This window comes from Tupaia chinensis, unplaced genomic scaffold (genome assembly GCF_000334495.1).
Source record: "Tupaia chinensis unplaced genomic scaffold, TupChi_1.0 Scaffold000133_1, whole genome shotgun sequence".
In the NCBI taxonomy this organism is placed as follows: domain Eukaryota; kingdom Metazoa; phylum Chordata; class Mammalia; order Scandentia; family Tupaiidae; genus Tupaia; species Tupaia belangeri.
The window spans coordinates 4,271,996-4,299,363 of NW_006159602.1; the positions used below are offsets into that span (position 1 = coordinate 4,271,996).

General features: G+C 42.7%; 1 long non-coding RNA gene across 1 annotated transcript; it reads left to right on the forward strand.

Moving 5' to 3' along the window:
• Window positions 1–387: 387 nt before the first annotated feature.
• LOC102473639 (uncharacterized) lies at window positions 388–15,043 on the forward strand. The gene is made up of 3 exons (XR_334019.1): window positions 388–514; window positions 12,847–12,978; window positions 14,959–15,043. It is a non-coding gene; the product is annotated as an uncharacterized LOC102473639 (long non-coding RNA).
• The last annotated feature ends 12,325 nt before the right edge of the window (window positions 15,044–27,368 follow it).

Below are 27,368 nucleotides of genomic sequence, written 5' to 3' on the forward strand. Positions count from 1 at the left end.
GAAAGTCTTGCAGAGTTTGGGACAGGTGTCCTGGTTCAGGGAGAAGTGACAACAGAGCAGTCCCGGTCATCTTGAGCTCGTCTGCTCTGGAGGAGAAAGGTCTTAATAATAATAAAGACGACGATAACAATAATAGCTAGTACCTATTAAATACCTGCAACCAGACAACGTGATATGAAACCGTCGTTTATTTCGTGTTCACATTACATGCCCACATAAAACAACGATCATGAAGCCTCATTATGTGGTGAGATAAGGAAGCGGGGGAAGGACAGAGCGATGCGAACCACCAACAAGGCTGGGACAGAGACAGTGCGGAGTGTGGCCACGCGCTTCCTCTCAACGGGCAGCGTGTTCCAGCATTTTTATACAAAGCTAGGACTCAGCAGTGGGACTAATCGTTGATATTCGGGCAGTAATAACTTCAAATGTGGCTTTCACTGCTGTCATATTAACTTTGGTCGGAAGATGGCGGCAAAGTTCAGCTAGTTCTTCAGGAGTCTCTTCTCAAGAGGTGAGGGAACGGTTGTCTTGACTACACCTGGGTTATTTTCTTTTTTAGTTTAGTTAGTTAGTTTGTTTGTTTGTTTTCCAAACCAAACTGTATCCAGCTTTATTAAAGATACTTTTCATGAACAATCATGGTATTTCAGACAGGACATGAGCAGATAATTGCTAACAGTATACAAAAACTTTCAAACTTCCTTCTTCAATGGATTACCAAAATCAGAAAGCCACTATAAAACCCAATGAAGTCTTCATTTGATGCTCTGAACAGGGAAAGTTTAGAGTGAGGGTTGGCATTTCACAACGTTTCACAAAGTCAATGTGGGCCAAGTTACCATATGAAATTTAATTTGTTCATTCCTTAATTTACAAATTTATTCACTAAATTCCCAAATGTCTGAGTACCTTTTAAGTACTAGCCTTGTTGAGAGCTAATGCTACTTGTCAGCAAAGACAGACACAGTTGCAGCTCTTCATGGAACATAAGGCCCAGTATAGAAAGAATATTACAAAGGTAAGCACAGAAATGAACTTAGAAGTTTTCATAAAATATAATTACCTGTTGTACTTCTGTATTATTTTTAAACTTTCCTATTACTTAAATAATAGAAAATACCCAAGTATTTGCTTTTCTGTCACTTAATTACTCACGTACATAGAATGGTGCCTGATGCAAAGCAGGTGCTTAGTAAAGTGATGCTGACTAAAGGAAGAAGTATAGTTGCAAACCTGAAATACATATATCCAGAACATGATTCTGTGTGAGTGTCTAACAAGGGCATGACTGAGGTCTGAGGAAATGCTGCTTGAGACGTGGTCTGAAGGACAAGTAAAAGGCAACGGTGTGTGTGTGTGTGTGTGTGTGTGTGTTGAGTGGTGTCTCTATATATCATGAAGCCATGTGTAAACTCTGCGAGGGTGGTGGTTGTGGGGGCGGGGATAGTCAGAAGGCGGTACCGGGAGCATGCTTTGCTGCAGGCTCCTAAAGACAGGTATGCTGCAGCACAGGGGGCTGGGGGAGGGAGCGTGATGCCCTGTGTAGTCAGATGAGTGTTTTGAAGAGATTTTACTGAAAGAATAAGAGAGGAACAAGAGTGGACTCAGGGAGAACAGGCAGGAAGCTATTCCAAGTCCAGACGAGAGGCAATAGTGGCTTACATTGGGGAGATGCTGATGGAATAGAGGGAAGGTGTCAGGGTCACTAGACAGGTGGACTTGGTGATGAAAAGTATGGAAGCACAGGAGAGGGAAGCCATCCAAGGATGGCTTGCAGACGTCTGACCAAGGGGATGAGTGGTAAGCAAGAGATTCTGGAGGAAAACCAGTTTGGGGAGGAGGGAAGATTCTAAGTTGTGCCTGCAGCCAGTCTAGTAGAAATATTAAATACATAGATTTAAGAGGTGCGAATGGATTTGCAAACCATTAGCATATAGACAACATTTTAAGGAGAAGGAGTGGGCAAGAACCCACTAAAGAAGAGAGTCTAGCAAAAGACATGGGGGCCTACGACTAGCTTTGAGGAACTCCCACCTTTAGCGGCTGGATGGAGAAGGATAGGCCTGTTAACAAGCCAGACATGGCCAGAGAACAAACGAGGAAAACCAGCAAAAAGTGTGTGAGCACAATGGCAGAGCTCTCTAGAAGCAGAAGGACCCTTCCTGTATTTTGAGAAGGATGGGTCAGCATCTCCATGCCCCAGAACAGTCCTTTCCTTTTGTCTGTTCATTCGTTCATTCCTTTATCCATTCAAGAGCAGCCCCTGCTGGGGCCGGCACAGAGGTGCAGTGGTCAAGGCTCAGGACACCCACATGGCTGACCATGGTTTGAGTCCTAGACCCAGTGGCTTGAAACTCACACTGGGCACATACTCAAAATCTCGGCAAGAGAATGGAGAACAGATTGCAGCACGGTCATCTCCCCTGAGGGGGAGGGTGAACTCTCACTTTCTCTCTCTGTCTTTCTTCAGTTCTCTGGTGAGTGCATGCACCCTACAGCAAAAATCTCTCCGAGAAGAGGAGAAGAGAAGAGGAGAAAAGAGAAGAGGAGAGGAGAGGAGAGGAGAGGAGAGGAGAGGAGAGGAGAGGAGAAGAGAAAAGAAGAGAAGAGAAGAGAAGAGAAGAGAAGAGAAGAGAAGAGAAGAGAAGAGAAGAGAAGAGAAGAGAAGAGAAGAGAAGAGAAGAGAAGAGAAGAGAAGAGAAGAGAAGAGAAGAGAAGAGAAGAGAAGAGAAGAGAAGAGAAGAGAAGAGAAGAGCCCCTGCTGACTCTAACACAATGTCCTTGAACCTAGTTTGAGTAGTCCCTAGGAAGATAGTATTTTTTGAGTTGCAAGAACTATAGGTCAGGACAAATGAAAGGCAGGGTAAATGGCATGCACAGCAACTCACGTTACTTAGTGAAAGAAATTAATGCAAAAACATATTTATGAACCGGAAGGGAAAGACCATTGAACTAAGAGGAAACCTGAGGTACAAAACAAGTTTTTCCGCTGGCCTGCTATGTCAGCTTGGGCAGTTCTCTGACTGTGTTTGATTGCATTAACTTTCAGGGCAGGGGATTGTGGTGGGTGGGTGGGGAAAGAAAAGGAGAACAATACTCTGCATTTCTAATGGGATTCTTGTGAAGATTTTGTGAGATCAAGTGTCTATCTAAAAGTTCTTTGGACTACATGTAGCATCAAATACTTTTCTATATGACATAAGGAGCTCTTTAGTTGGCTTATAAAAATAGAATGACACAATTAATAAATCTGGAGAGTTTCCTGGCATTTATTCCTAAAAAGTTGTGTGAATGCTTTTAATCTCTTTCTATCCTGCTGCCAGCACCCTATTCTTTTCTAACTAAAAATAAAAAGCAAAACAAACAAACAAAAAACTTTTGAAATCTCTTACTGATGCAAGGAAAAGGATAACTATGGAATTTTAACAAAATAGTCAGGACCACCCAAGCTAATGGATTCCAGACCTAACAGTGAAAACAAAAGGATTACCAGGAAATCCTCAACCCTGTTTTAAAGGCTGAGGGGAAGGGAGAGGCAACTCTACAGAGCAAGACCTGGCCTCTGTGGGGAAGCTTTTTGCTGAACTGTCTCCAGGAGGACCACCTAGTCTCTGGCTTTCTAAACAGTCCCCTTCTGATGGGTGATTATGGCACCAGTCCTGCCATGGCAAAAACCCTTCCTTATTTGCAGCATATTATCTCTACGGAAGTACCCATCAGCCAAAATAATCACTGCCATAGAACAGGAATCAGGCTCTAGTACCTTCCATCGTAAACCCTCATGTTTGAACAGCTCGGACAAGAACTCGGGCTTTCCTTAAATGAAATCTTCACTGGAGAGGTTAGACATCTCATTCATGTCCTCAAAGCTTGCCTTAAAAGTACTTCTAGTCCAGGGGGTAATGCCTCAGGAAGTAAATAAAGCTTTGGCCTTGGGGTTTTTTGAGGGACCTCTTTTCTAGGCCACATACCTTGTTTAATCCTAGCGATTGGGTATTCTTTTTCTTAAAGACCAGGTCCCTGAATCCTGCTGGGCCCTTCTCCAAACCAGCAAGACTTCCACTGAATGATCAAGGCAGTTGCTGGGATTGGGTTTGATGGTTTCTATCCTCTTTTCATGGGCTATCTCACTACAGATTTCTTTTTTTTTTTTTTTTAAATTTGCCATAGGGCACATGTACTCTCTGAAGAGAGACGAAAAGAGAGGGAGTAAGAAGGACAGTGAGAAAGCACCACCTGGGAGGATGGCCATGCCACAGTCTCTTCTCCTCCATTCTCTTCTGGGATTTTGGCCATTTACTCACATGCACCTGGTGTGTTTTTCAAACCTTCAGGTCCAGGACCTGAATTCCATAGTCAACCATGTGGGATCCACCTGCCTTAATCACCATGCCAAAAGCAGATCCTCATTTCAGATTTTTCAGGTAAATGTATATAACCTAGATCCACAAATTCTCTAGGATTCTGAGATCATTCTTCCTTTTAATTGAGAAAAGGAAACTAAGTCCCTTTTTCATATAAATATAGAGAATCCAGCATGGTTTCCCCACTTCTGCAGTTTCCTGGGAGCAGGGTAGAGAAGAAGGGGTGACCTCTCTGGCTGAATTCCTTCTCCTAGCCCCAGGACAGATCTTGGTCTGCCCACCTCAGCTGTGCCAGTGGCCTTCCCATCTCCTCACTACCCAAGTGACCATTGACATAAGACAGTTGCTTGGCGTGTATTTCTACTGAAAGGCTGAGGGGACTGAGGGAAATTATAGAGCAGCAGGAAAAAATTCAAAATCAAATATTGGACATGATTTTTCTTCAAGGCCATCCACTCTGTGGGAAGACTTGGCCCTGGAGCCCACTCTCCTGATGGCAATATCTCACTTCTCATTTTTCTAAATCCCCCAGGGAATCCAAACTTCGGGCCTCCAGAGAAGATGAGGGAAAACTCTCCCATCCCTTTCACTTGATACACAGATGGATTTCTCTCTCCTCCTTTTAATCCTCTCCCAGTTCCTGCCCAGGGAGTTTTGCCTCGCACTACCAGAGAGCCATTAAATACTGAATTTCATCATGACTCTTTCAGGCAAAAAAGGAGCATTGATCATTTTTCTCTCTTCTTTCAAATAGATAAAAAGGTCTTTTTCATCCTATTTGAAGTACATTATTAACAGGAGTCTAGTATTGAAGACCATATACATAGATCAAACTGTTTTTGATTTGTGTTTGTAATTCGGCAAACTGGCCTTCTGGGTTCTGGCAAATTAGTAAAGTCTTCCTAGACAGGACAATGTCTACGCACTGGGCTCCTTGTTCCTGTTCTTCCTTCCCACTCCCCACATCCACCTTTCCCTCCGAGGTGAATTTGGGATGTCTCAACGCAAAGCCAAGGCAAGTTGTTGGCAATTTTGAATCTATCTGGACGTTAGGCCTGTTGAAAAAAAAACCAAGCAACATTAATGTTTTATGGAAACTCATTCTTGATGTTTATTGAGAAAACTGTAGTCTCTAACCAGCATGGTCAGTTGACTCTTGGTGCCTGGCCTCGATAGGCTTTGAGATGCTGATTGGCATCGAAGTTTATCATAAAGTTAAAAACATGACCGTCATACTAAACCAGGTAAGCCCACACTGAACAGCTACGTATCTCCTTCCCGAAAGGCCCAGTAGGACCATAAAGTTCATTCAAAGGAATAGGAGAGAACCAGATATAATTTGCAGTCAATGAAAGAAGTAACACCAGAAGACATAATTAAATTATGTGCAAAATTGATTAATATCAGGGCAGTAAAATGTAGATCTTTGGATTATAATCTTTTTTACCAGGCAGAAATAATTCCTTTCGTTGTATGTAAAATTCATTTGTATAGCTACCAGACAAGAATTATCAATATTTGCTTCACTTTAAGTTAACTAGGAGTTAAACAGCTACAAATCAATAGTAAATAAGTCAAACAAAGGTGCATAGCATGTCCCTAGAGAATTAGTTCATCTTAGGTTGGCCTGGGAGGCATGACTTCAGTGAGACATAGAGAGGGCATGTAGTCGTCCTTTTCCCAATTTCCAATATTTGGCTATTTTTTTCCTCAACATTAGAAAGCAATTGTATTTTTCTCTCAACTTCTCTAGGTATACCAGTCAGGGCCAGAAGGTGGTATAGTGGTTACAGCACTGGACTGTCACATGGCCAACCATGGTTTGAGTCCTGGACTTGGCAGCTTGAAAATCATGGCTGGGAGACTGGCAGGTGGCATGGTGGTTAAGGGTGCTGGACTCCCACGTGGCTGACTGTGGTTTGAGTCCTGGACTTGGCAGCTGGCTTTCTCACTTTCCCTCTCTCTCTCTGTGCCCCTCTCCAGTCAACTTAAAATAAATAAATAAATAAATAAATAAATAAAGTTAAGTATAATAATTCATTAAGAAAATCATGCTCAGGACCAGCAGTTAGAGTAATGGCTATGTCGCTGGACTCCCACATAGTTGACTGCGGTTTGCGTCCCGGACCTGGTGGCTTAAAACTCACGCCGGGTGCATGTGCGTGCGTGCCCAAGATCCCAAGAGGAGAATGAAGGAGAAGGGATTGCGGCATGGCCATCCCCCCTGGGGGGTGATTTCTCGCTTTCTATCTCTCTGTCTCTCTCTGTCTGGCGAGCGCACGCGCCCTATAGCAAAAACCTCTACCAAAAAAAAAAAATATCATGCCCGGCATGTGTGCATGCATGCCCAAAATCCCAGGAGAAGAATGGAGGAGGAGGGTTTGCAGCATGGTCATCCTTCCTGGGGGTGATTTCTCATTTTCTCTCTGACTGTCTCTCTGTCTATCTCTTTCCGACAAGTGTACAAGCTCTATGGCAAAAGACCTAAAAAAAAAAAAAATTGTTTGCTCAACAACGGTTTCTATGATAAAGTCTATAATTTTAGAGAACAATTATTTAATCTGCTCGAGTTTATTTATTCCCTCACCCTCTTCCCATACTCTCTTATTTAGAATAATCTATTAATGACTTAGGTACATCTTCTACTTTTTTTTTTTAGTCCTTAGAACAAAATTTATATATAGTGAGATTTCAAAAAGTTTGTGGAAAGATGGAATTAAAGTACAAGTTGATTTTGATTTTAAAATAAATGAGGTCCACCCAGAGTCTTTTCACAGTACGTATTTTCCATGAACATTGCCAAGACCCTCTGTATAGGCAGGAAACAGCAGCACGGGCCATAGATTCTGCAGTGTAACACGTCGGACGTTGACACTGGGCTAAGAGTACCCCAAGTGTGCTTCAGTTATAGATACGTAGACTCAGTAACTAATTTCCTCTCTATTAGCTTAGATTTATTACACTGCGGTTATAAAGGCACTGTAATAGTTCAAACTTCCTTGATTCTTCCAGCCAATAGGCAGATTTTCAGACTATTAAAGAGAAGAAAGTGTGAGTAAAGTGTGAAACGTGGCTTCTGACTTCTTATCTTCTGATGGTCCCTTGGTCACTACAGAGCACGGACAGTCCTGAGGCAGCAGATGATGTTTCTCCTTGACCATGGGAGCCGTGCCCATTTCAGGGACCACCCAATCGCCTCCCAGCAGACGTCCCGACAGAGATTCTGGAAGGGGTGTTTCCACTAGTTTCTACTTATTAGCACTACAGGAAGGAGATTATTTTGAGGTATGGAAACGGGCAAGAGTTAGCTGTGCTTTGGAAACATTAACGTGACAAAGAGCCTAAGTGTCCATCTGCAGCATCCTCGCCTCTGTGCCAGAGTTCCAGATTCCAGCTCCAGCCTCACAGAATTCCCACTGCTCTCCTTTGGCTAAGCTATTGTGGAAATTCCTTCTGCAGCTGTTGAGCAGGCTGAGCCCAGTGAGGAGGTAGCAATGGCAGTGAGCCCTGCACACCGCATAGCCATAGTCACTGCACACACGGAGCACGTGAGGGACGTGAAATGTACTAATCATCTCTTACCTTACCTAGCCATCAGGCTGCGCTAAACCTCACGTTCCAAGAGGACTGTGGAGTGGGCCAATAATCAGCAATGTTTATAAATTTAAATATATTTTCCTTTTATTTCTCTTGCCTATTCTGGCTGAGAAGCAATAGGGAGAGAAAGGCCAAAGGGTTAGTGGGGCCAGGGGGAGCAGTAAATATCTTTGAATTTTACACAGTTACTTCATAGGTCTATTTATATGATGTGGAATGCACTGGCATTATACAGGGAAACATGGCCTTTCGTGTTTCTGTTATTGTGGTAAAAAAATGCATGACATAAAATTCACCACCCCCAGCTTTAGCCAGTCCTGAATCATGGGCATGAGTATGCCTGGTGTCCTCAGGGAAGCCTCCAGATGAGAACCCAGAATCTTCTCATGTGGGCCAGCCTCGCAGAGCATCACATTTTCCCATTTTGCCACCATTCAGTCCTTTATTTTAACCCTTTTTGAGTGAATGATTCAGTGGCGTTAAGTAAGGCATGATGATGTGCAACCAGGACTACCAGGTACTTCCAGAACTTTCTCATCATCCCAAGCCAAAGCTCTGTACCCATAGAACAGTAACTCCTTACTTACCGTCCCCTCTGTCCCTGTACTATGTTCCCTTCTGTCTCTGAATTTGCCTGTTCCAGATGCTGCATATAAACAGACTCACACGATTTCTGTCTTTTTTGGTATCTGGCTTATTTTGATTAGCATAATGTCTTCACTGTTCAACACTGCTTTGTTTTTTAAAAAATTTTTATTTAATTTAATGATTTCTATTTTTAATTTGCTATAGGGCACATGTGCTTACCAGAGAGAGAGAGAGAGAAAGAGGAAAAATGAGGAAGCAAGCTCCCCAGGTCCTAGGCTTGAACCATGTTTGGCCATGTGGGAGTCCAGTACCTTAACCACCATGCTGGCTGCTTGCTTTTAAACTTCAAATACTTCATTTGCGAGTCATTATAGAGAGACTAACTTAATGGTATCCTGTGATATAATTTAATATATCTTGAACTCAAAACCTCCATTTTTTGCCTTATAAAACAGCTGGTAGTAGGGTTCTAATTATGCTTTTTAAAGTCAGTTATTGGCTTTGTAAAATATGAATATGGAAGAAAAGAACAGTAAGAATCTTCGCAGAGTGATTCGTCTCAGCTGAGTATGACTCGCGATTCAGTAATAAAATGAAATCTGCCCCTTGTACCTAGACTGAAAAAAAATCAACAATAAGATGTTCTGTTCGTTGCTTCTTCCTGTGAGCACAGAAAGATGGGACCGTGAGTGATGCCAACTCGTTAGAAGATAATGAAATGCAACTGGTGCCCAGCCGACCCAGCAGAAATACCCCCAGGCACAAGAAAAATATGCCTGGATGGTAGTCTCCATTTTTCACACCAAAAAAGCTAACCGCCTCTCCATTTGTGCCCAGGATGTTGCATTTTCTAGACGGAGGCTCAAGCCATGATTGTTCATGCTTAGAGAGCTGATACACACGACCCAGCCAATCAGAGCTTCTTTCATCCCTGCTCGCCACTCGCTCACCCAGTGTCTTCAATACGGAATGAGGTGGAGGGAATGAATGAACCCAGAGAACAGCAGAACGGGAAAATAAGACCAAATATGATCACCTAGTGACCCCCAACCTGCTTCATCTCAGCTGCTCTCCAACTACATTCAGTAGCTCCCAGCTTTACAGCAAAAAGGACAAGGAGAAAGTAATTTTTTTTTTTTTTAGGATAAACTTCTTACGAGCCCCTCATGTCATCAAATGAAAGCCTTAAATTGTGTGATGTTTCAAACACAAACACTTGCAAATACACACGCAAGCCCAAAATGAGATACAGTGAAGAGAATAAATTAGCACCAGCTGCAGCCCAATTAAGCAAAGATTTTCACAAGGGAAAGCTTACTTATAATTTACCTAAACGAACCCTCTTCTTTTTGTTGCAATTTGTTGCTTGTTAATTTTTCTCACTAAAATGACTACAAAGAATAACCAAGAGCATAGTTATCACATTGGGGAAAAAACCTAGTTCTTCTAGTCAAAAGAACCCTTTGAAAGGGTATTTTTAGTCAAATATTTGTGTTTGTAACATTTAAAAAATATTTTAAAATTAAAAAAAAAATCAAGTCATGCATGCACATAGTTAAGTGTCAAAGCTTATGGTGAAAAGCAGTAATTTCCAAGTGTGATATTGCCATTATGCAACGTATACATTATTTCAAAACAACATGTAGTACACAATGACTATATACAAATTTTCTTTGCCAATTAAGAAATAAAAATAATCCCAGTAATTTCTGGCTCTATTCCTCCTAGCCTGCTCAGAAGTCATACCTTTGAAAATGTTTAATGATTTCTTCTGGTATTTCTTTCTATATTTCTAGATAATATGCTTCTACTAATTATTTCTTGATTTAGGCATTTTTACTTCCTCTGTTGATTTCCTATTTGATAAGATTTTTGTCGTCTTTGCTGTAAGTCCTACCACTGCCAACCCCCCCTCCTTCCCCAAACTCCCAATAAAGTTATATCAAGGTGAGGAGGGAGGAGAGAGTGTAGAAAATGCAAGGTCTTGTTCCACTGCATAATGTGAAATACAAATATGTAGGCAAAGACTAAAATAAAATTTCGTCGTGCCCCTCATAAAGATGTTCTGGTCAACGGTGGACTGCCTGTACGACATGGTCCTATAAGGAACATACAGGACACATCATCTAGGTTTGCATAAATACACTCCACGATGTTTGCACAGTGATGGAATTGCCTAAGGATGCGTTCCTCGGAATGTATTCCCATCATGAAGCGAGGCATGACTGTAATAGCAAGCTTCTACACAGTGCATGCTTTGTGCCAGCATGGTACTAAGTGCTACACACGTAGTAACTCATTCAGCCCTCACAGCCATCCTGTCAAATAGGTCCCAGGATTGTCCCCATTTTACAGGTGGGAAAGCTAAGGTACAGAGAGTTTAATTAGGAGATGTTACAGGTCATCCATATCCTCTACATTAGACCTAAGATAATACGAGGGGTCTTCAAAATGTCCATGGTGGAGCCGGCAGATGACGTGGTGGTTGAGTTGCTGGACTCTCACATGGCCAACCGTGGTTCGAGTTCCGCACCTGGTGACTTGCTTTCTCACTTTCCCTTTCTCTCTCTGGTGAAATTTGAAAAATAAATAAATAAACAATAATTCTTAGAAAAAAAGTTCATGGAAAATACATATTATGAATAAAAACCCTGCATTGATTTCAACTTTAATTCTGTTTTCCATGAACTGGTTTTTTTTTTTTTTGGAGAGTTTTTTATGCTATAGGGCACATATGCTCACCAAAAAGACAGAGAGAGACAGAGAGAAAGCAAGAAGTCACCCCCCAGGGTGGATGACCATGCTGCAATCCCTTCTCCTCTGTTCTCTCTCGGGATCTTGGGCAAGCACTCACACATGCCCCGTGTGAGTTTAAGCCACTGGGTCCAGGACTTGGTGGTAGACTATGTGGGAATCCAGTGATGTAACCACTATGCCATCTGCTGGTGCCTCCATGAACTTTTTAAAGTCCGCTTATAGAGGGAATCGCTCTGAAAACGCAGAAACAACAGGCACTCTCAAAGCAAGGGCATGACGATGTGGACAGTGGCAATGAAGACATCTAGTCAGTACACACAGACACATGGGTGCATCTAGGAACCAGAGCAAGAAGGCTGTGTAAAAATTGGCATGAAGTTTGTGTAGGCATGGTGCTTATGCAATTTGGAGTCCCTCTTTAAGAAAATGAGTTCAAACTTAGGTACCAAGATGGATATTTATTTAGAGTCAGAAAAGAAATCACGACAAATTAAAAATCTAAAATTGTGATGAATACCACACCATTACAACACATAGAGAAAAGCAACGTAATACATTAGTTAACAGTCTGATATACTTTTCAAATTATTTTTTTCCTATTGTATTGGTTGCATACTCTTTTGATTGCCTCACCCATCTCAACAGTTTTGAATATCATTTGCTAAAGAGAGCCCAAAGACAAATTCGTTCTCTCCTCTAGTACCAAAGATTAAAATGTTTAATTAATTTGTTTATTTACTTATTTATTTTAATTGCCATAGGATGCATGCACTCACCAGAGAGAGAGAGAGAGAGAGAGAGAGAGAGAGAGCAATCACCTCCCAATGCAGAGTAGTTGCACCCAATCCTTTCTCTGCCATTTCTCTACTCTGTTGGGATTCTGGCTGTGCACACAACATGTACCTGGCATGTTTTCAAACCTCCAGGGCTAAGATTTGAACTAAAGTCAGCCATGTGGGATCTGGCTGCCTTTACCACTAGGCTACAGGGACAACCCCCCCCCCCCAATATATTTTAATATTTATAGTCTAGCACTCTATGTCAGTTCTGCAATTCATTATTGGAAATATCATGTGAACTTTAGGATGGTTGTCCAATTTGGAAAAGTCTCAGGTAAGTAGGTCTTTTATAATGAGTTGATGACTTCAGGACATCTCCAATTTCATTGTGCTGTGACCACCCTTCTAGTCATTTTGAGTTAATGACATTTATAAACCAAAGTTTGGGAAGGAACCCAATGTGTGGAACCCTGCAGCCTGCTACCTCTAGGGGCATAGTCCCTCACCTTCCCACCACCCACTCCAGGCCTCCAGCTCCTGACATCTAATGCCTAATTAGGCCTCTTCTGCCCTCACCTTGTGTTTCTGATGTTGCAGCCGAGCCTCTGGAGACAGAGTGTGCTGTCCTCCAGAAAGCTGGCACCCTGCTCCCAAGAGCAATGAGTCAAGTGCCGCAATGCGATAGCTTTGTGATCCAACAGCACTGGAGGAGCAGGAGGCTAAGGGTGCCCTTGGAGTTAAGCCGTGACTTTTTCCAGGAAGGCAGCCTGAGCTTGACAGGCCAGGACTGAGCTGACTATGCTAATGGAGGACTTGCTAGACTGTACATGAACTGAAAGGCAACTGTGCACTTCATCATTCACATCAAGCACCTGAGATATTCCACTGAGGTAAGACATCAGTCTTCATTTGAAGAGCTTTCATTACAAGCCATGAAAGGAGCTCTGTGGGGCTGAGAGGGAGCCCTAGAGTAGTCAGGGGATCTGGGTTTCACTGCCATGAGCTGCAGCCAGCAAGTCATCTTACTCCCAGTCTGTCATGCCTCACTAGAACACAGTCGCTTTTAGGACCCTGGGCTAGCCAGACAAGAGTCTGAATATTCCACCAACCCAAACAGCCAATCAGTCCAGCGGGACACAGTGCTTGCTATTCTTTCTAGGTTTATCTCAGAGCAGCCAAGGTCACGCACCAACTTGGGAATTTAAAAGGAAATCCAAGAGAGGGCACCATAAGCCATTCTATAAGAGCAAATTATTTCCTACTGGCCAGCAGTTTTAGAAGTTGTACTAATTCACAGAATAGAATGGTGCATGGAAAGTTGAAAAGAAAAGGGGCCTGGAAGAATCTGTAAATGTATTCTTCTAGCTTGAGGTTTGTAGAGTGTCTTTTCAGTAATGGAAATGTCCTAAAGAGAGCATCTAAATCTTTTTCTCTTTCTTTATAACACTAATGGATAATATAGAAAAACTTGCCATTTTTTAAAAAACTGTGTTCATGTAATCATCTTAAAACAACGGTGAGCTTTTCTAGCTAAAATATTAGGAAATAGGCCCCTAGGCTACTGCTCCTATGATCCGTGGGAAAAAAAATGTTTTAATGATGCACAGTGGGATGGCATAGTAAGCTACAATACCCACCCCTGGCATAGGAATAAAACTTCGCTTCTCAGAATTTTGTCATTGAGGGACCAGCAGATGGTGTAGCAGTTACATGACTGGACTCTCACATAGCCAACCACAGTTCGAGTCCTGGATCCAGTGGCTTGAAAATCACGCTGGGTGTGGGTGTGTGTGTGTGTGTGCCCAAGATCACGGTAGGAAAACAGAGGAGAAGGGATCGCTGCATGGCCATCCCCCTATGGGGTGATTTCTCACTTTCTCTCTCACTGTGCATGGGTCTCTCTTTTTCTCTCTAGTGAGCACACATGCCCTAAGGCAAAAATATCTTTTTTTTTTCTTTTGAGAGGTTTTTGCTATAGGGCACGTGCGCTCGCCAGACAGAGACAGAGAGACAGAAAGCGAGAAATCATGCCCCAGGGGGGATGGCCATGTCGCAATCCCTTCTCCTCCGTTCTCCTCTCAGGATCCTGGGCATGCACGCACACGCGCCTGGCCTGAGTTTTAAGCCACCAGGTCCGGGACGCGAACTGCCATCGACTACATGGGAATCCAGCAACATAGCCATTACGCTAACTGCTGGTCCTGAGGCAAAAAATCTTAAAAACAATAATTTTCTCTGGTGTGCAGATCTGTTTTGAGGAACTCTTTGGTTTTCAAGAACAGCATCGTGATCTCTCTTGTGTCAGCAGCACTTAGAGACGAGTGTGCAGGCCCAGCCATTGTACAACACTCTGCAATGCTGGAGGCCATGAGGTAGATCAGAGTTCTGTTCCTGGGCCAACCTATAAATGCCAGGTGCATGAACTCGCCCACGATCCTGACTGGCTGGGAAAGGCTTAGCAGAAGTTGTGGCATGAAATCCTGTTTATGGTGCTTGTCTGTTTCTCTTTTTCTCATGAAAGAAAGAAAAAAAACTTAAAAAACAAAAACAGAACAAGCATGCAGCACTATTTTCTGGTTAATTTTTTTCTTATTTAAAAAATGATTACTGTTATCTCTGATAATAAACATAACACATGACCATAATAAAAATTATGAAGTGTGTGCTACACAATAGTGAAAGTCGTTGTAACCCCAGAGATAAACACTTTGTTTAACTAGATATTTTTTCAGTGCATGCTGTCATATTGGGTTGTTGGAAAAGTCATGACACATGTTTTCTGTACGAAAATGCAGTAGGTCTTTCTTATATAAATTGAAATAAGCACATACATAATGCTGTTTTTAACTCTGCCTTATTTTTTTCTTTAGCTTGCATCTCAGTAATGGCCATCTATCCCTGCCAATATGCTCAGAGTTGCTTCTCTCTTTTTAAACCACCACAGTATCCCATTGTATGGAGCACCATGATTGTTTATATGCTGTTGATATGCATATGGGTTGTTTCCAGCGTTCCTGAATAGCAACAGAAATAAATAAAATTCTTATATACTAATTCGTGTGCACATCTACAAGTGCTGCTGCAAGATATATCCCTAGAAAGGGAATTGCTGGGCCAGGGACTATGCATATCTTTTTACGGTTTGTTTTTAATTTTGATCTTAATTTATGAACTGCAGTAACTTCTCTGAGTCCTACCTATGAAACATAGATAATAGATAATACAGCCACACGTTTGCCAACACTCGTACCCACTACCAATTTATTTATTTATTTATTTATTTATTTCTTTTTGAGAGGTTTTTGCTATAGGGCACATGTGCTCACCAGACAGACAGAGAGCGACAGAGAGACAGAAAGCGAGAAATCCCCTGCCACAGGGATGGCCACGCCACAGTCCCTTCTCCTCCATTCTCCTCTCGGGATCTTGGGCACGCACGCACACTCACCCGGCATGAGTTTAAGCTACTGGGTGGGGGACTCGAACTGTGGTTGACTAAATGGAAGTCCAGTGACATAGCCATTATGCCAACTGCTGGTTTCCCCCCTTTAAAACAAAAAATTATGAGTGTTCACTAGAAAGATACAGAGAGAGAGAGAAAGCACCCCAGTGGGGCATGTTCATGCTACAATCTCTTCACTTCCATTTCTTTACCCTGTTGGGATTGGGGGCACAAATACACATGTGTTCAGAGTGTTCTTCAAGTTTCTGGGCCTAGGATTCAAACCACACAGTTTGGCCATGTGGGATCCAGTTTCCCTGAACCACCAGGCTGAAGGGCCAACTCCCCATTAAGTTTTACCAATCTGATATACAAAGAAAGATGTGTTATTTAATTTTCTCACATATGAATTTATTGCTACATAGAACATGAAGACATAATATAAAGGTTCACTAATAATAAGTCACTAGATACAAACTTGTAAATAAGTAAAGCAGTAATGGGAGCCAGACTGTGGTCCAGCAATAAAGTGTGATGTTCTTTGAGGTTGATTCACCTGGGAAGGTTCTGGTTCGCATCCAGAGACCTCTCTGAATACACTGGGTACGTGTGCCCATAGTCCAGGGCTATCTGAGAGGAAGGGTGGACCATGGTGTCAAGACCCTATTGGGAGTGTTTGTCTTTCTCTTTCCGTCTCTCTTGCTCATGAAAGAAATAAATAGATAAACTTAAAAAAAAAAAAAAAAGAAGCAGTAATGAAAAAAATTCAATTTAGTACATTTTTTAAGATTTATTTAATTTTACTTATTATTATGATTATTTTTTTATTTTTAATTTGCCCAGAGAGAGAGAAAGGGAAAGTGAGAACACAAGCCACTAGGACCAGGACTTGAACTGTGGTCAGGTGTGTGGGAGTCCAGTGCCTTACCAGCATGCCACCTGCCAGCCCCAATTCAGTACTTTCTTAAGCCTTCTCTAAGTTCAGACATCTAAATTAGTTATCAAATAACAGTGTGGATGACCTAGGGGGCAATTTTGGACTGGAAGCAGCAAGAGCTCCCTTTAGTTTCTTTGGCTTTGAAGGTTCCAGAATTAATGGTGTGTTCTGACTCCTACCACAGTCCTGAGTTTTGGCCTCCTTTCACTTCCCCAGGCCCAGATCCTAAAATGTTTGCATCCCTCAGTTCCTCTCCCCCATCACCTGGTCTTGTAAGGAAGACATCTTTCTTTTGTTTGGTCCACATCCTGGGTGTAAAGAAATGTGGAGCTCTGCCTGCACTATTTCCCACGAGCCTACACATCTGGAATAAAAATGGAAATCCACATGGAGCGGAGGCGGGGCAGAGTGGTTCATAGCACGAAGTAACACAAGCATGAAGGGAAAATATATTTATGATTTCTTCCTACAAATTCAAATAGAACCTAAATTCAATGTCTGTTCTTTCAATCAGTGATAAACATAGTCTTTAAAATGCCATTGACTAGAAGGGCAAACAGTCTCCTCTCCATGGGGCCAGAGATGCCTGGGCCTGCATGGCAGTAATTTTTGTCTTGGACATGGCATCCCCTTTGAAAGGGATGTCTTTTCTTTTCTTTTCTTTTCTTTTCTTTTCTTTTCTTTTCTTTTCTTTTCTTTTCTTTTCTTTTCTTTTCTTTTCTTTTCTTTTCTTTTCTTTTCTTTTCTTTTCTTTTCTTTTCTTTTCTTTTCTTTTCTTTTCTTTTCTTTTCTTTTCTTTTTTCTTTTTCTTTCTTTCTTTTTGTCTTTATCAGTTTTTTTCCTTATTTTGGAGAGGTTTTTGCTATAGGGCGGGTGCAATCACCAGAAAGAGAGAGACAGAAAGTAAGAAGTCACCCCCAAGGGGGGATGGCCACATCGCAATCCCTTCTCCTCCATTCTCCTCTCGGTATCTTGGGCACGCATGCACACACGCCCGGCGTGAGTTTTAAGCCACCGGGTCCGGGACACGAACCGCAGTCGACCATGTGGGAGTCCAGCGACATAGCCATTACGCTAACTGCTGGTCCCTCTTTTTTTTTTTTTTTTTCAGTGTTGTTTCTTAGTTGAAAAAGAAATGTATGGGGAACCAGCAGTTAGCGTAATGGCTATGTCGCTGGACTCCCACATGGTCGACTGCGGTTCGTGTCCCGGACCCGGTGGCTTAAAACTCACGCCGGGCGTGTGTGCATGCGTGCCCAAGATACCGAGAGGAGAATGGAGGAGAAGGGATTGCGGCATGACCATCCCCCCTGGGGGGTGATTTCTCGCTTTCTGTCTCTATGTCTCTCTCTGTCTGTCTGGCGAGCGCACGCGCCCTACAGTGAAAATCTCTCCAAAAAAAAAAAAAAAAGAAATGCATGAACAAGATTTAAAAAAAATTTAAACAGCATTTGTAGACCTAATGAAAAAAGTTTTCTCTCAGTCCAGATCTCCAGTCTTGCTATTCCTGTAATAATCCTTCCAGTAATTTTCTATGTACGCACATACGTCAATGTTTTTACATGAATGAAAGCATACCATGCACACGCTTGTGTTCCTCGTTTCTTTTCATTGAATGTATTGTATACATTATTCAACTTTCTACATATACTTGTACCTCATTCTTCTTAGCAGTGCCACAGTGTTTCACAGTGGGCTTGCCACAGTTTCTCTCTGCCGAAGAGGACTCAGGCTGCATCTATTGTTCGAGTATGACACATGTACACAGCTCTTTGTACACATATGTTAGTCTATGTGCAGGATCCGCTACTGACATGTGATTGCTGCACTATAGGATTCTTGCATTTTTAATTTGGCCAATATTGCAGTTTCTTTAAACATCATTTATATCAATTCGCACTCTCATCAGTGTATAAAGGATTCTTCCTTACTCTACTGATTTTAAAAAGCCCCTTAAAAATTAGCAATCCTGGGACCAGCAGGAGGCATAATGGTTACATCACTGGACTCTCATGTAGTCAACTGCAGTTTGAGTCCTCGACCAGGTGGCTTAAAATTCACGCCGGGCACATGTGCATGTGTGTCTGCCCAAAATCCCAAGAGGACAATGGAGGAGAAAGGATTGCGGCATGGCCATCTCCCCTGGGGTGCGATTTCTCACTTTCTGTCTCTCTCTCTCTCTCCAGTGAGTGCATGTGCCCTATAGCAAAAAATCTCTCTTAAAAGAAAATGAGCGGTTCTGGGCTTACATGGCAGCACAGTGGTAATGCTACACTCTGTGAGGCTGACCCATATAGGAAGGGTCGGAGTTCACATCTAGAGACCTCTGTAAACACCCCTGAGTATGCCCATGGTCTGGAGCTGGCTGACAGTGGAGATGTATTGTGGCATTAGAATCCTGTATATCTCCATATCTGTCTCTCTCTTTCTCTCATTCACAGGAGAAAAAATAGACAAAAAAAAAAAAGAAAAAGAAAAAGAAAAAACCCTGGTCCAGTCAAGGTGGCACAAGTGGTAGGACACTGCTATGCAAAGCTGGGGCTACCTGGGAGGTTCAGGTTCAGTGCCCAGGCCAGTCTAAACAGGCTAGGGATGATGATTGTCTATAATCCTAGCTAACTAGGAGGCTAAGGGAAGAGGATCCCTGCAAGGTATGACCTGTTAAAAATACCTCTCTCTATCTTTCTATCTCTCTCTTATATTAAAGAAAAAAACAAAAGAAAGAAAGAAAAAGCAATCCCACAACTACTGTGGACCAATAATTGTCACAGCATTCCTGGGTAAACATTGCTGGGAGATGTCTTAGTCTGCATGGATGGCTACAAGAAAATCTCATAGACTGGATGGCTTAAATAACAGATACTAATGTTCTCACAGTTCTGGAGAATGGGTAGTCCAAGATCAAGGTTCCAGTAAGGTAGGTTTTATTATGAGGACACTTCTCTTGACTTGCAGGCAACTAGAATATCGCCAGGTACTCATGTGACCTCTTCTTGCACACCTAAGAAGTCAAATGAACTTTCTTGTGCCTTTTAAAGATACCAGGCACAAGAGCCCCACCCTGTGAACTCATTTAACCTTAGGCTTTTGAAAAAGCCCTATCTCCAGTTATAGTCACCTTGGGGATTAAGGCTTCAAGTATTACTTTAGGGAGTGGAGAACACTGGTCTGTTGTAGAGATGCACTGGAGACTTTCAATCAAAAGAGATATGCAGAAAACACAGAACAGAATATTCAGGAGAATTTACAGGTCATTGGAGCTGTTTCCCAGAACTCAGGTTTAGACAGTTTGCATTGTTCAGAATACATATTTTCTAGACCTATGCTTCTTTGCTTTAACAAAATGTTGGGTTTTACTTTTTTTGTTTTGGTGACAATGTATGTTGAGGCTTCTTGGTTTCAAGATAAATTCATGTGTTCAGGTTTGTGGTATCCCAACTGGGAAAGCTAAATTAGTTAATTGAAAAATGAAAAATAGGAAAATTAAACCAGCAAGTTCTCCAAACATATTGGGGCAATTTAAAACCCAGGTTAACATTGATTTATTGTTTTAATAAGATTCCTGCGTAAAGAAAAATGACTGGTCTGCAACGTAAATAAATACAGGAATGTGTTTATCCAGCTACACTATAAAGGAGCAACAGGGCAAATGACTCTTTGAGTTTTCTGCATTTTTTCCTTTATCTTTAAAACCCTTAGGTATTACATATTATTTTTAGCCAAGACCAATGTTCACAGAAATAATGTAATATTTTGAGCTCTCTGTTCATCCAAAACGACCTGTGAGGCCATCTCAGATCTCATGTGAAGGTCCAAGCAGGCACTGATCCACAGCTCTCTGGCCAGGACACTGCTGTGGCCAACAGGGAAGCCCTGTTGGGATGAGGCCAAGTAGAAGGACAGCTGGGCCTGCTCTAACCCCAGTGCTTGCCCAAACCAGGGTCACACAACCGGCACAAAGTTTCACTATAAAGTTGAGTCTCCAGGAGCAGTGGCTTGATGAGTCAAGTCCACCTCAAGTTCAGAGAGCTTGGCCAGCTCCCTTTGGCCTTGCAGGCTGACCATGATGCAGAACTATGGTCAGGGGCTTTGGGCACTCTCACCAAATGCTCTGGAAGAAGTGGGTGGCCATGGGAAGCTGTATGCATTTCCAACTGAGGACAAAGCTGGAGGAAAACTACCTAAAACTCATAGTCTCAGACTTTGCATGGCTCACACAGCCTTGAAAAGCATGGGGTCACCTGTGGCTTGGACAGCTCAGAAGTCAAAGACATAGAGGGCTTCAGGATCTTGTAAAGATGAGCAGAGTCAAGAGCCCAGGTTCCAAGTCTCTCAGGAAGTAACCTCTGAGAAATAACAGGCTCTATCAAGAATGCACTGAGGTAAGTGGTAGGTACGTACGTAGTCATTGTATCTTTCCTTATCCTTTTCTTGACTGACTTAAACATTGCGCAATACACTTAAAAAAATAAAGTTACACTTAGAAAAAGAAGGCAGTGAGAGATGACAGTAGAGACATCTTTTGAAATTTAATATGTTTGATGAATTTGAGGAAGAATTGAGGAGGTATGTGTTCAAAGGATACTTCCCATCCAAGGCCTATAATGACTGCAAGTTTTGCCTAGAACTAGAAGAAATAGAATCTCTCAGCTGTTGAGTTTAATCCTAAAATAGTAGCAATATACCATTCTTTTCCTTATTTAGGCCCAATAAAATAGGAAAGTTATGACTTTTTTCCTTTTTTTGCACGGAGTGCATTTAACCCTTTCAATACTCATTTTCATTCATGTCATTCCTGTACACAACCCTGCGAGGATAATGGCCTCTTGCCTCTTACTCTGGTGGATGAAATTCAGACACATCCCGTGAGGAGGCTGAGCACATCTGGGAATGAGCAGGAGGACTGGACTCAGGAATGAAAGCATTAAGCTGTACAAACTCTTGCTCCCCACCTGCAAGTCTTTACTCACACCCCACCATTTAGCAACCTAGCATGTGTCACATGTTAGATAAAATTAATTGGAAATGGACATCGATCATCGTTGATTTGGGTGTTTCTAACATTACATTATCAGCAGTGGTAAAGATAAAAGGCTGAGGAGTCACGGAGATTGGAAACGTTCCATGAAAGAACATGCTCTCTGTCCTGAGGTTCTTGCTCACAATAGCAAGTCCATGAAATTCATTTCCACGGAAAATGCTTTAGATGAAAACCCAAGGAAATCTTTTAGAACTACTGAAATGGCTATCTTCTGGAGAGCATTTATGCATATGGACATATGAATGTGTTTTTAATTGAACTATTTCTTACATTTCATAATAAAGAGGCCCACGTTGAAAAGATCATATGGAAAGGCCTTGTTAACCTGTGGTAAGCACATACTTTAAGTCAGAAATAAAATCTGGCTTCCCTAAGAGTAATAACTTCAATGTGATTAGGTTGAGTTATTAGCTGAGTTAATAAATGAGGTGGTATGTCAGTCAGGTGGTATGGTAGTTAAGACATGGATCTCACATGACCAATTGCACGGTTCGAGCCCTGTACCTGGAGGCATGAAAAACACAGCAGGTGCATGTGCATACCCAATCTGAAGAAGAGAATAGATGAGAAGGCATTGCAGCATGGTCATTGCCCTACCATCCCTGGGGTGAGGGTACAGTTTCACTTTCCTTCTCTCTTCGGTGAGTGCATGCACTTTAAAGAAAAAGGAAGTAAACTGAAAATATTTCTACATAAGGAACCTGATTTTGGAGAGTTAAAAAGAATATGATGAACCTGTTTAATCTAATATACAGCACTTAATACCCACCTAGAGAGATGTACAACCAATGGGTTTAGAATAAAACCTTCAAAGCTGTAATGTGATCTGGTAGTAAGGAAGGGCACTGGCTCTTGGGTCAGGCAGATTTGGGTGGAATTTGAACTTACCCTTTATTAGATGTGTGACCATTGATGCTAGGCTCCCTAGCTGAAGATGAGAATAGTCCCCACCCTAGGGGCATAGGCAGTACGGTGCTGTTGCATGATATTGGAGCCACATGGGAGCCCAGGTTTGGACTCTAGGTTGACCTGAACATGCTGGATTTGGCTACACAGGACTGTGATCCTGGCTGACTGGGAGTCTAGGAAGATTCTGGTGTGGCAAGACCCTGTCAAGGAAACCTCTTTCTCATAAAATAAATAAATAAATATAGAGAAACTTTAAAAAAATCTTAATAATTGGGGGCAGCAGGTAGCATAGTGGCTAAGGCACTGGACTCCCCCATGATCAATCGCAGTTCAAGTCTCAGACCCAGCAGCTTGAAACTCATACTGGGCATGCGTGCATGCATGCCCAAAATCCTGGAAGGAGAACGGAGGAGAAGGGATTGTGGCAAGGCCAACCACAGAAGGTGATTTCTCACTTTCTATCTCTGTCTCTTGGGTGAACATAAAACTCTCTCTTTAAAAAACTCCAAAATGTTAATAATAAAGACCCACTTGGGTAATAGTTGATAGGGAAAATAAAGCCATGTTTGTAGACCTCTGACCTCAGAGCTGGCACAGAGAAGGCACTCAGCACGTAGTAGTTTCCCTTCCACCTTAGGAAGGGTTGCTTTTGTATGGGGGTTTCAATCTCCCTAAAGAACAGAACCTAGATTTTAACTAGTTCTAGTGATAGTGAGAGAAAATGAAGGAATAGGATTCTATCAGTTTTTTCTCCCCATGGCTCCAAAACCCTTTAGGAGCCACTTGCAAGCTCAGGATTGCAGACTCAAGCAGCAAATATGCAGGGGTACAACTCTTTCAGATGATGAGTATCAAAATGCTTCTGTACCAGCAGTGCTAAGTCCCTCTGCATGCATCAAGTCACTGCACGACCCCAATCACCTTGGAACTCCTCACCCTCCTTGATTCAGCAAGCAAAGTATCAAGGCCTGCTCCCTGACAGGAGATGGAGTCTGCTTCAGGATCCTTTCAAGAGCCCTGGCTAGTTGTCCATTCTGACACGCTGGCAACCAGGCTCTGCTGGTCTCTATGTACTTCATCATCTCCGTTTCTAGCCAGATCTCTTTCCACGTCTCCTCTTTGGTTCTTGGCTCACTTGTGGGATAGCAGAGACCTTGAGATCACTCTCCCCTTGGGAGGTCACTGGTGTGGACTAGAGCCGCCTGTCCCTTTTCTATCTAGTTTCTTCTCTTTGCTCCAGCTGCCCTGAGGCCATGTTTCCTTATAAGGTAATACGAGCCTAAAGGGTATGACTGAAGTCCCAGCATACAGGGTAGCTTTGTTTGTTTTTAAGGATTCTGAGCCATGAAAGGAAGGCTCTCAATTACGCCTTTTCCTTTGGGTGGGCCTGATATCCTGAGGGCACAGACATACTTGGAACGAGCTCACAGAGTTACTCCTAGCCCAGCTCAGGCACTCACAGAACCGGGCAAGTTTGGACCCTGTTTCTCCCCAGGGGTGCCCCTCCTATGTGTTGAGTTATTGTAAAGACCATGAATCCATATTCACAAAGGAGTATCTTTACTGAGCCCACTAATATTTACAGAGCATCTATGAGGGGCCTTCAAAACATGTGTGGACAAATGGAATTTTAGTGCGAGTTCGTTTTGGTGCAAAAAATAAAAATAAAATTCATGCATAGTTTGTATACTACACATTTTCTATGAACTTTTAAAGAATGCACCCCACCCCCACACCTAACCCCCCCTTGTATTTCAGGCCAGGCACTGCAGCACCCCTGTTCTCACTGGCTTTCAATATAATCAGATACTGTTGTGATTAATAAAATACACATTTATCCAAAAGCTTCCTGAACTCAGGAGCTTTTTATTGACGATCTTAAAAATCAACTGAGATTAAAAGTACAACTACTATCCTATGAGGAGGCAGTAAAATTTGACATTAACAAGAGAGTTCCATCCGAGAAAGGTTGGACAGGATCGTTGCAGCTCGTTATGTAGGTGAGCGGGAGGTACATCATTTAATGAATAGCATAAGGATAAAGAGACATCCCAGCACCAATTCACCACACTTCTGCCTGGGAGGCCGTCATTCCAGTCGGCGGGATGTTCTAGTTCTGCAAAGCTGCACAGTAAAGAGGAAGATTAGGGTAATTTCAGAGTCTCAAACCCCAGGAAAGTGTCTGGGAGTCTAGGAAGATTCTGGTGTGGCAAGACCCTGTCAAGGAAACCTCTTTCTCATAAAATAAATAAATAAATATAGAGAAACTTTAAAAAAATCTTAATAATTGGGGGCAGCAGGTAGCATAGTGGCTAAGGCACTGGACTCCCCCATGATCAATCGCAGTTCAAGTCTCAGACCCAGCAGCTTGAAACTCATACTGGGCATGCGTGCATGCATGCCCAAAATCCTGGAAGGAGAACGGAGGAGAAGGGATTGTGGCAAGGCCAACCACAGAAGGTGATTTCTCACTTTCTATCTCTGTCTCTTGGGTGAACATAAAACTCTCTCTTTAAAAAACTCCAAAATGTTAATAATAAAGACCCACTTGGGTAATAGTTGATAGGGAAAATAAAGCCATGTTTGTAGACCTCTGACCTCAGAGCTGGCACAGAGAAGGCACTCAGCACGTAGTAGTTTCCCTTCCACCTTAGGAAGGGTTGCTTTTGTATGGGGGTTTCAATCTCCCTAAAGAACAGAACCTAGATTTTAACTAGTTCTAGTGATAGTGAGAGAAAATGAAGGAATAGGATTCTATCAGTTTTTTCTCCCCATGGCTCCAAAACCCTTTAGGAGCCACTTGCAAGCTCAGGATTGCAGACTCAAGCAGCAAATATGCAGGGGTACAACTCTTTCAGATGATGAGTATCAAAATGCTTCTGTACCAGCAGTGCTAAGTCCCTCTGCATGCATCAAGTCACTGCACGACCCCAATCACCTTGGAACTCCTCACCCTCCTTGATTCAGCAAGCAAAGTATCAAGGCCTGCTCCCTGACAGGAGATGGAGTCTGCTTCAGGATCCTTTCAAGAGCCCTGGCTAGTTGTCCATTCTGACACGCTGGCAACCAGGCTCTGCTGGTCTCTATGTACTTCATCATCTCCGTTTCTAGCCAGATCTCTTTCCACGTCTCCTCTTTGGTTCTTGGCTCACTTGTGGGATAGCAGAGACCTTGAGATCACTCTCCCCTTGGGAGGTCACTGGTGTGGACTAGAGCCGCCTGTCCCTTTTCTATCTAGTTTCTTCTCTTTGCTCCAGCTGCCCTGAGGCCATGTTTCCTTATAAGGTAATACGAGCCTAAAGGGTATGACTGAAGTCCCAGCATACAGGGTAGCTTTGTTTGTTTTTAAGGATTCTGAGCCATGAAAGGAAGGCTCTCAATTACGCCTTTTCCTTTGGGTGGGCCTGATATCCTGAGGGCACAGACATACTTGGAACGAGCTCACAGAGTTACTCCTAGCCCAGCTCAGGCACTCACAGAACCGGGCAAGTTTGGACCCTGTTTCTCCCCAGGGGTGCCCCTCCTATGTGTTGAGTTATTGTAAAGACCATGAATCCATATTCACAAAGGAGTATCTTTACTGAGCCCACTAATATTTACAGAGCATCTATGAGGGGCCTTCAAAACATGTGTGGACAAATGGAATTTTAGTGCGAGTTCGTTTTGGTGCAAAAAATAAAAATAAAATTCATGCATAGTTTGTATACTACACATTTTCTATGAACTTTTAAAGAATGCACCCCACCCCCACACCTAACCCCCCCTTGTATTTCAGGCCAGGCACTGCAGCACCCCTGTTCTCACTGGCTTTCAATATAATCAGATACTGTTGTGATTAATAAAATACACATTTATCCAAAAGCTTCCTGAACTCAGGAGCTTTTTATTGACGATCTTAAAAATCAACTGAGATTAAAAGTACAACTACTATCCTATGAGGAGGCAGTAAAATTTGACATTAACAAGAGAGTTCCATCCGAGAAAGGTTGGACAGGATCGTTGCAGCTCGTTATGTAGGTGAGCGGGAGGTACATCATTTAATGAATAGCATAAGGATAAAGAGACATCCCAGCACCAATTCACCACACTTCTGCCTGGGAGGCCGTCATTCCAGTCGGCGGGATGTTCTAGTTCTGCAAAGCTGCACAGTAAAGAGGAAGATTAGGGTAATTTCAGAGTCTCAAACCCCAGGAAAGTGTGCTTGCTTCTAAAGAAGACTTTTACAAGCAAGATCAGGGATAGCCGCTCAATGCAAGTATGTCATCACCTCTGGAAGCCTAGGGAGCCGGAGGGGGCTGGAGGCCAGTGCAATTAGATCTGCATCTTCCCTTCCTGCCCTCCTGTTCTTCCTGCCTCTGGCTGGTCTTCAGAAGTGTTGGCAGGTAGCTCCCAGCTGGGATGGCTGCCAGGTTTCTAGATGGAAAGAAAGCTAAGCTGCAGCTGTGCTGGCAGGGAAAGGAGCGGAGGAGCCAGGGTAAATGAATTAAGTCCCGATTCTCCATGGATAAGCTATGGGACATTTCTAACACAGGGGCAGCTGCTGGTTGCATCGCATCAGCTGGTGTGAGTATGGTACTGCAAATGGATAGGAGTCCAGCAACAGTGACCGAAATGAAGAGAAGCACCAAGCCAGAGCAATGCAGGGAGGGCTAACTTGTTTTAAACAAGACCTCAGCAAAGCCTTTAAAAAATGTTTTTTCCTTGTTATTTGCTGAGGATGTTGTAATACAACATCTCTTAAGCTGCACTATTTTAAGCCACAATCTCAGAATCTTTCTCATCTAACCCCCAATTGGCAGTATTTGAGGGAGTGGCTAGTTTCCAAAGGCGACATGCCAGATTTCTATAAAATTAAATAAAATGAAGAACTGGCAAAGTGAAGGGGACAGGGGGGATGTATGTAGTCATCTGTGTCTCAGATCCAGCACGTGTTGCTCTTTCCTCCAGAAAT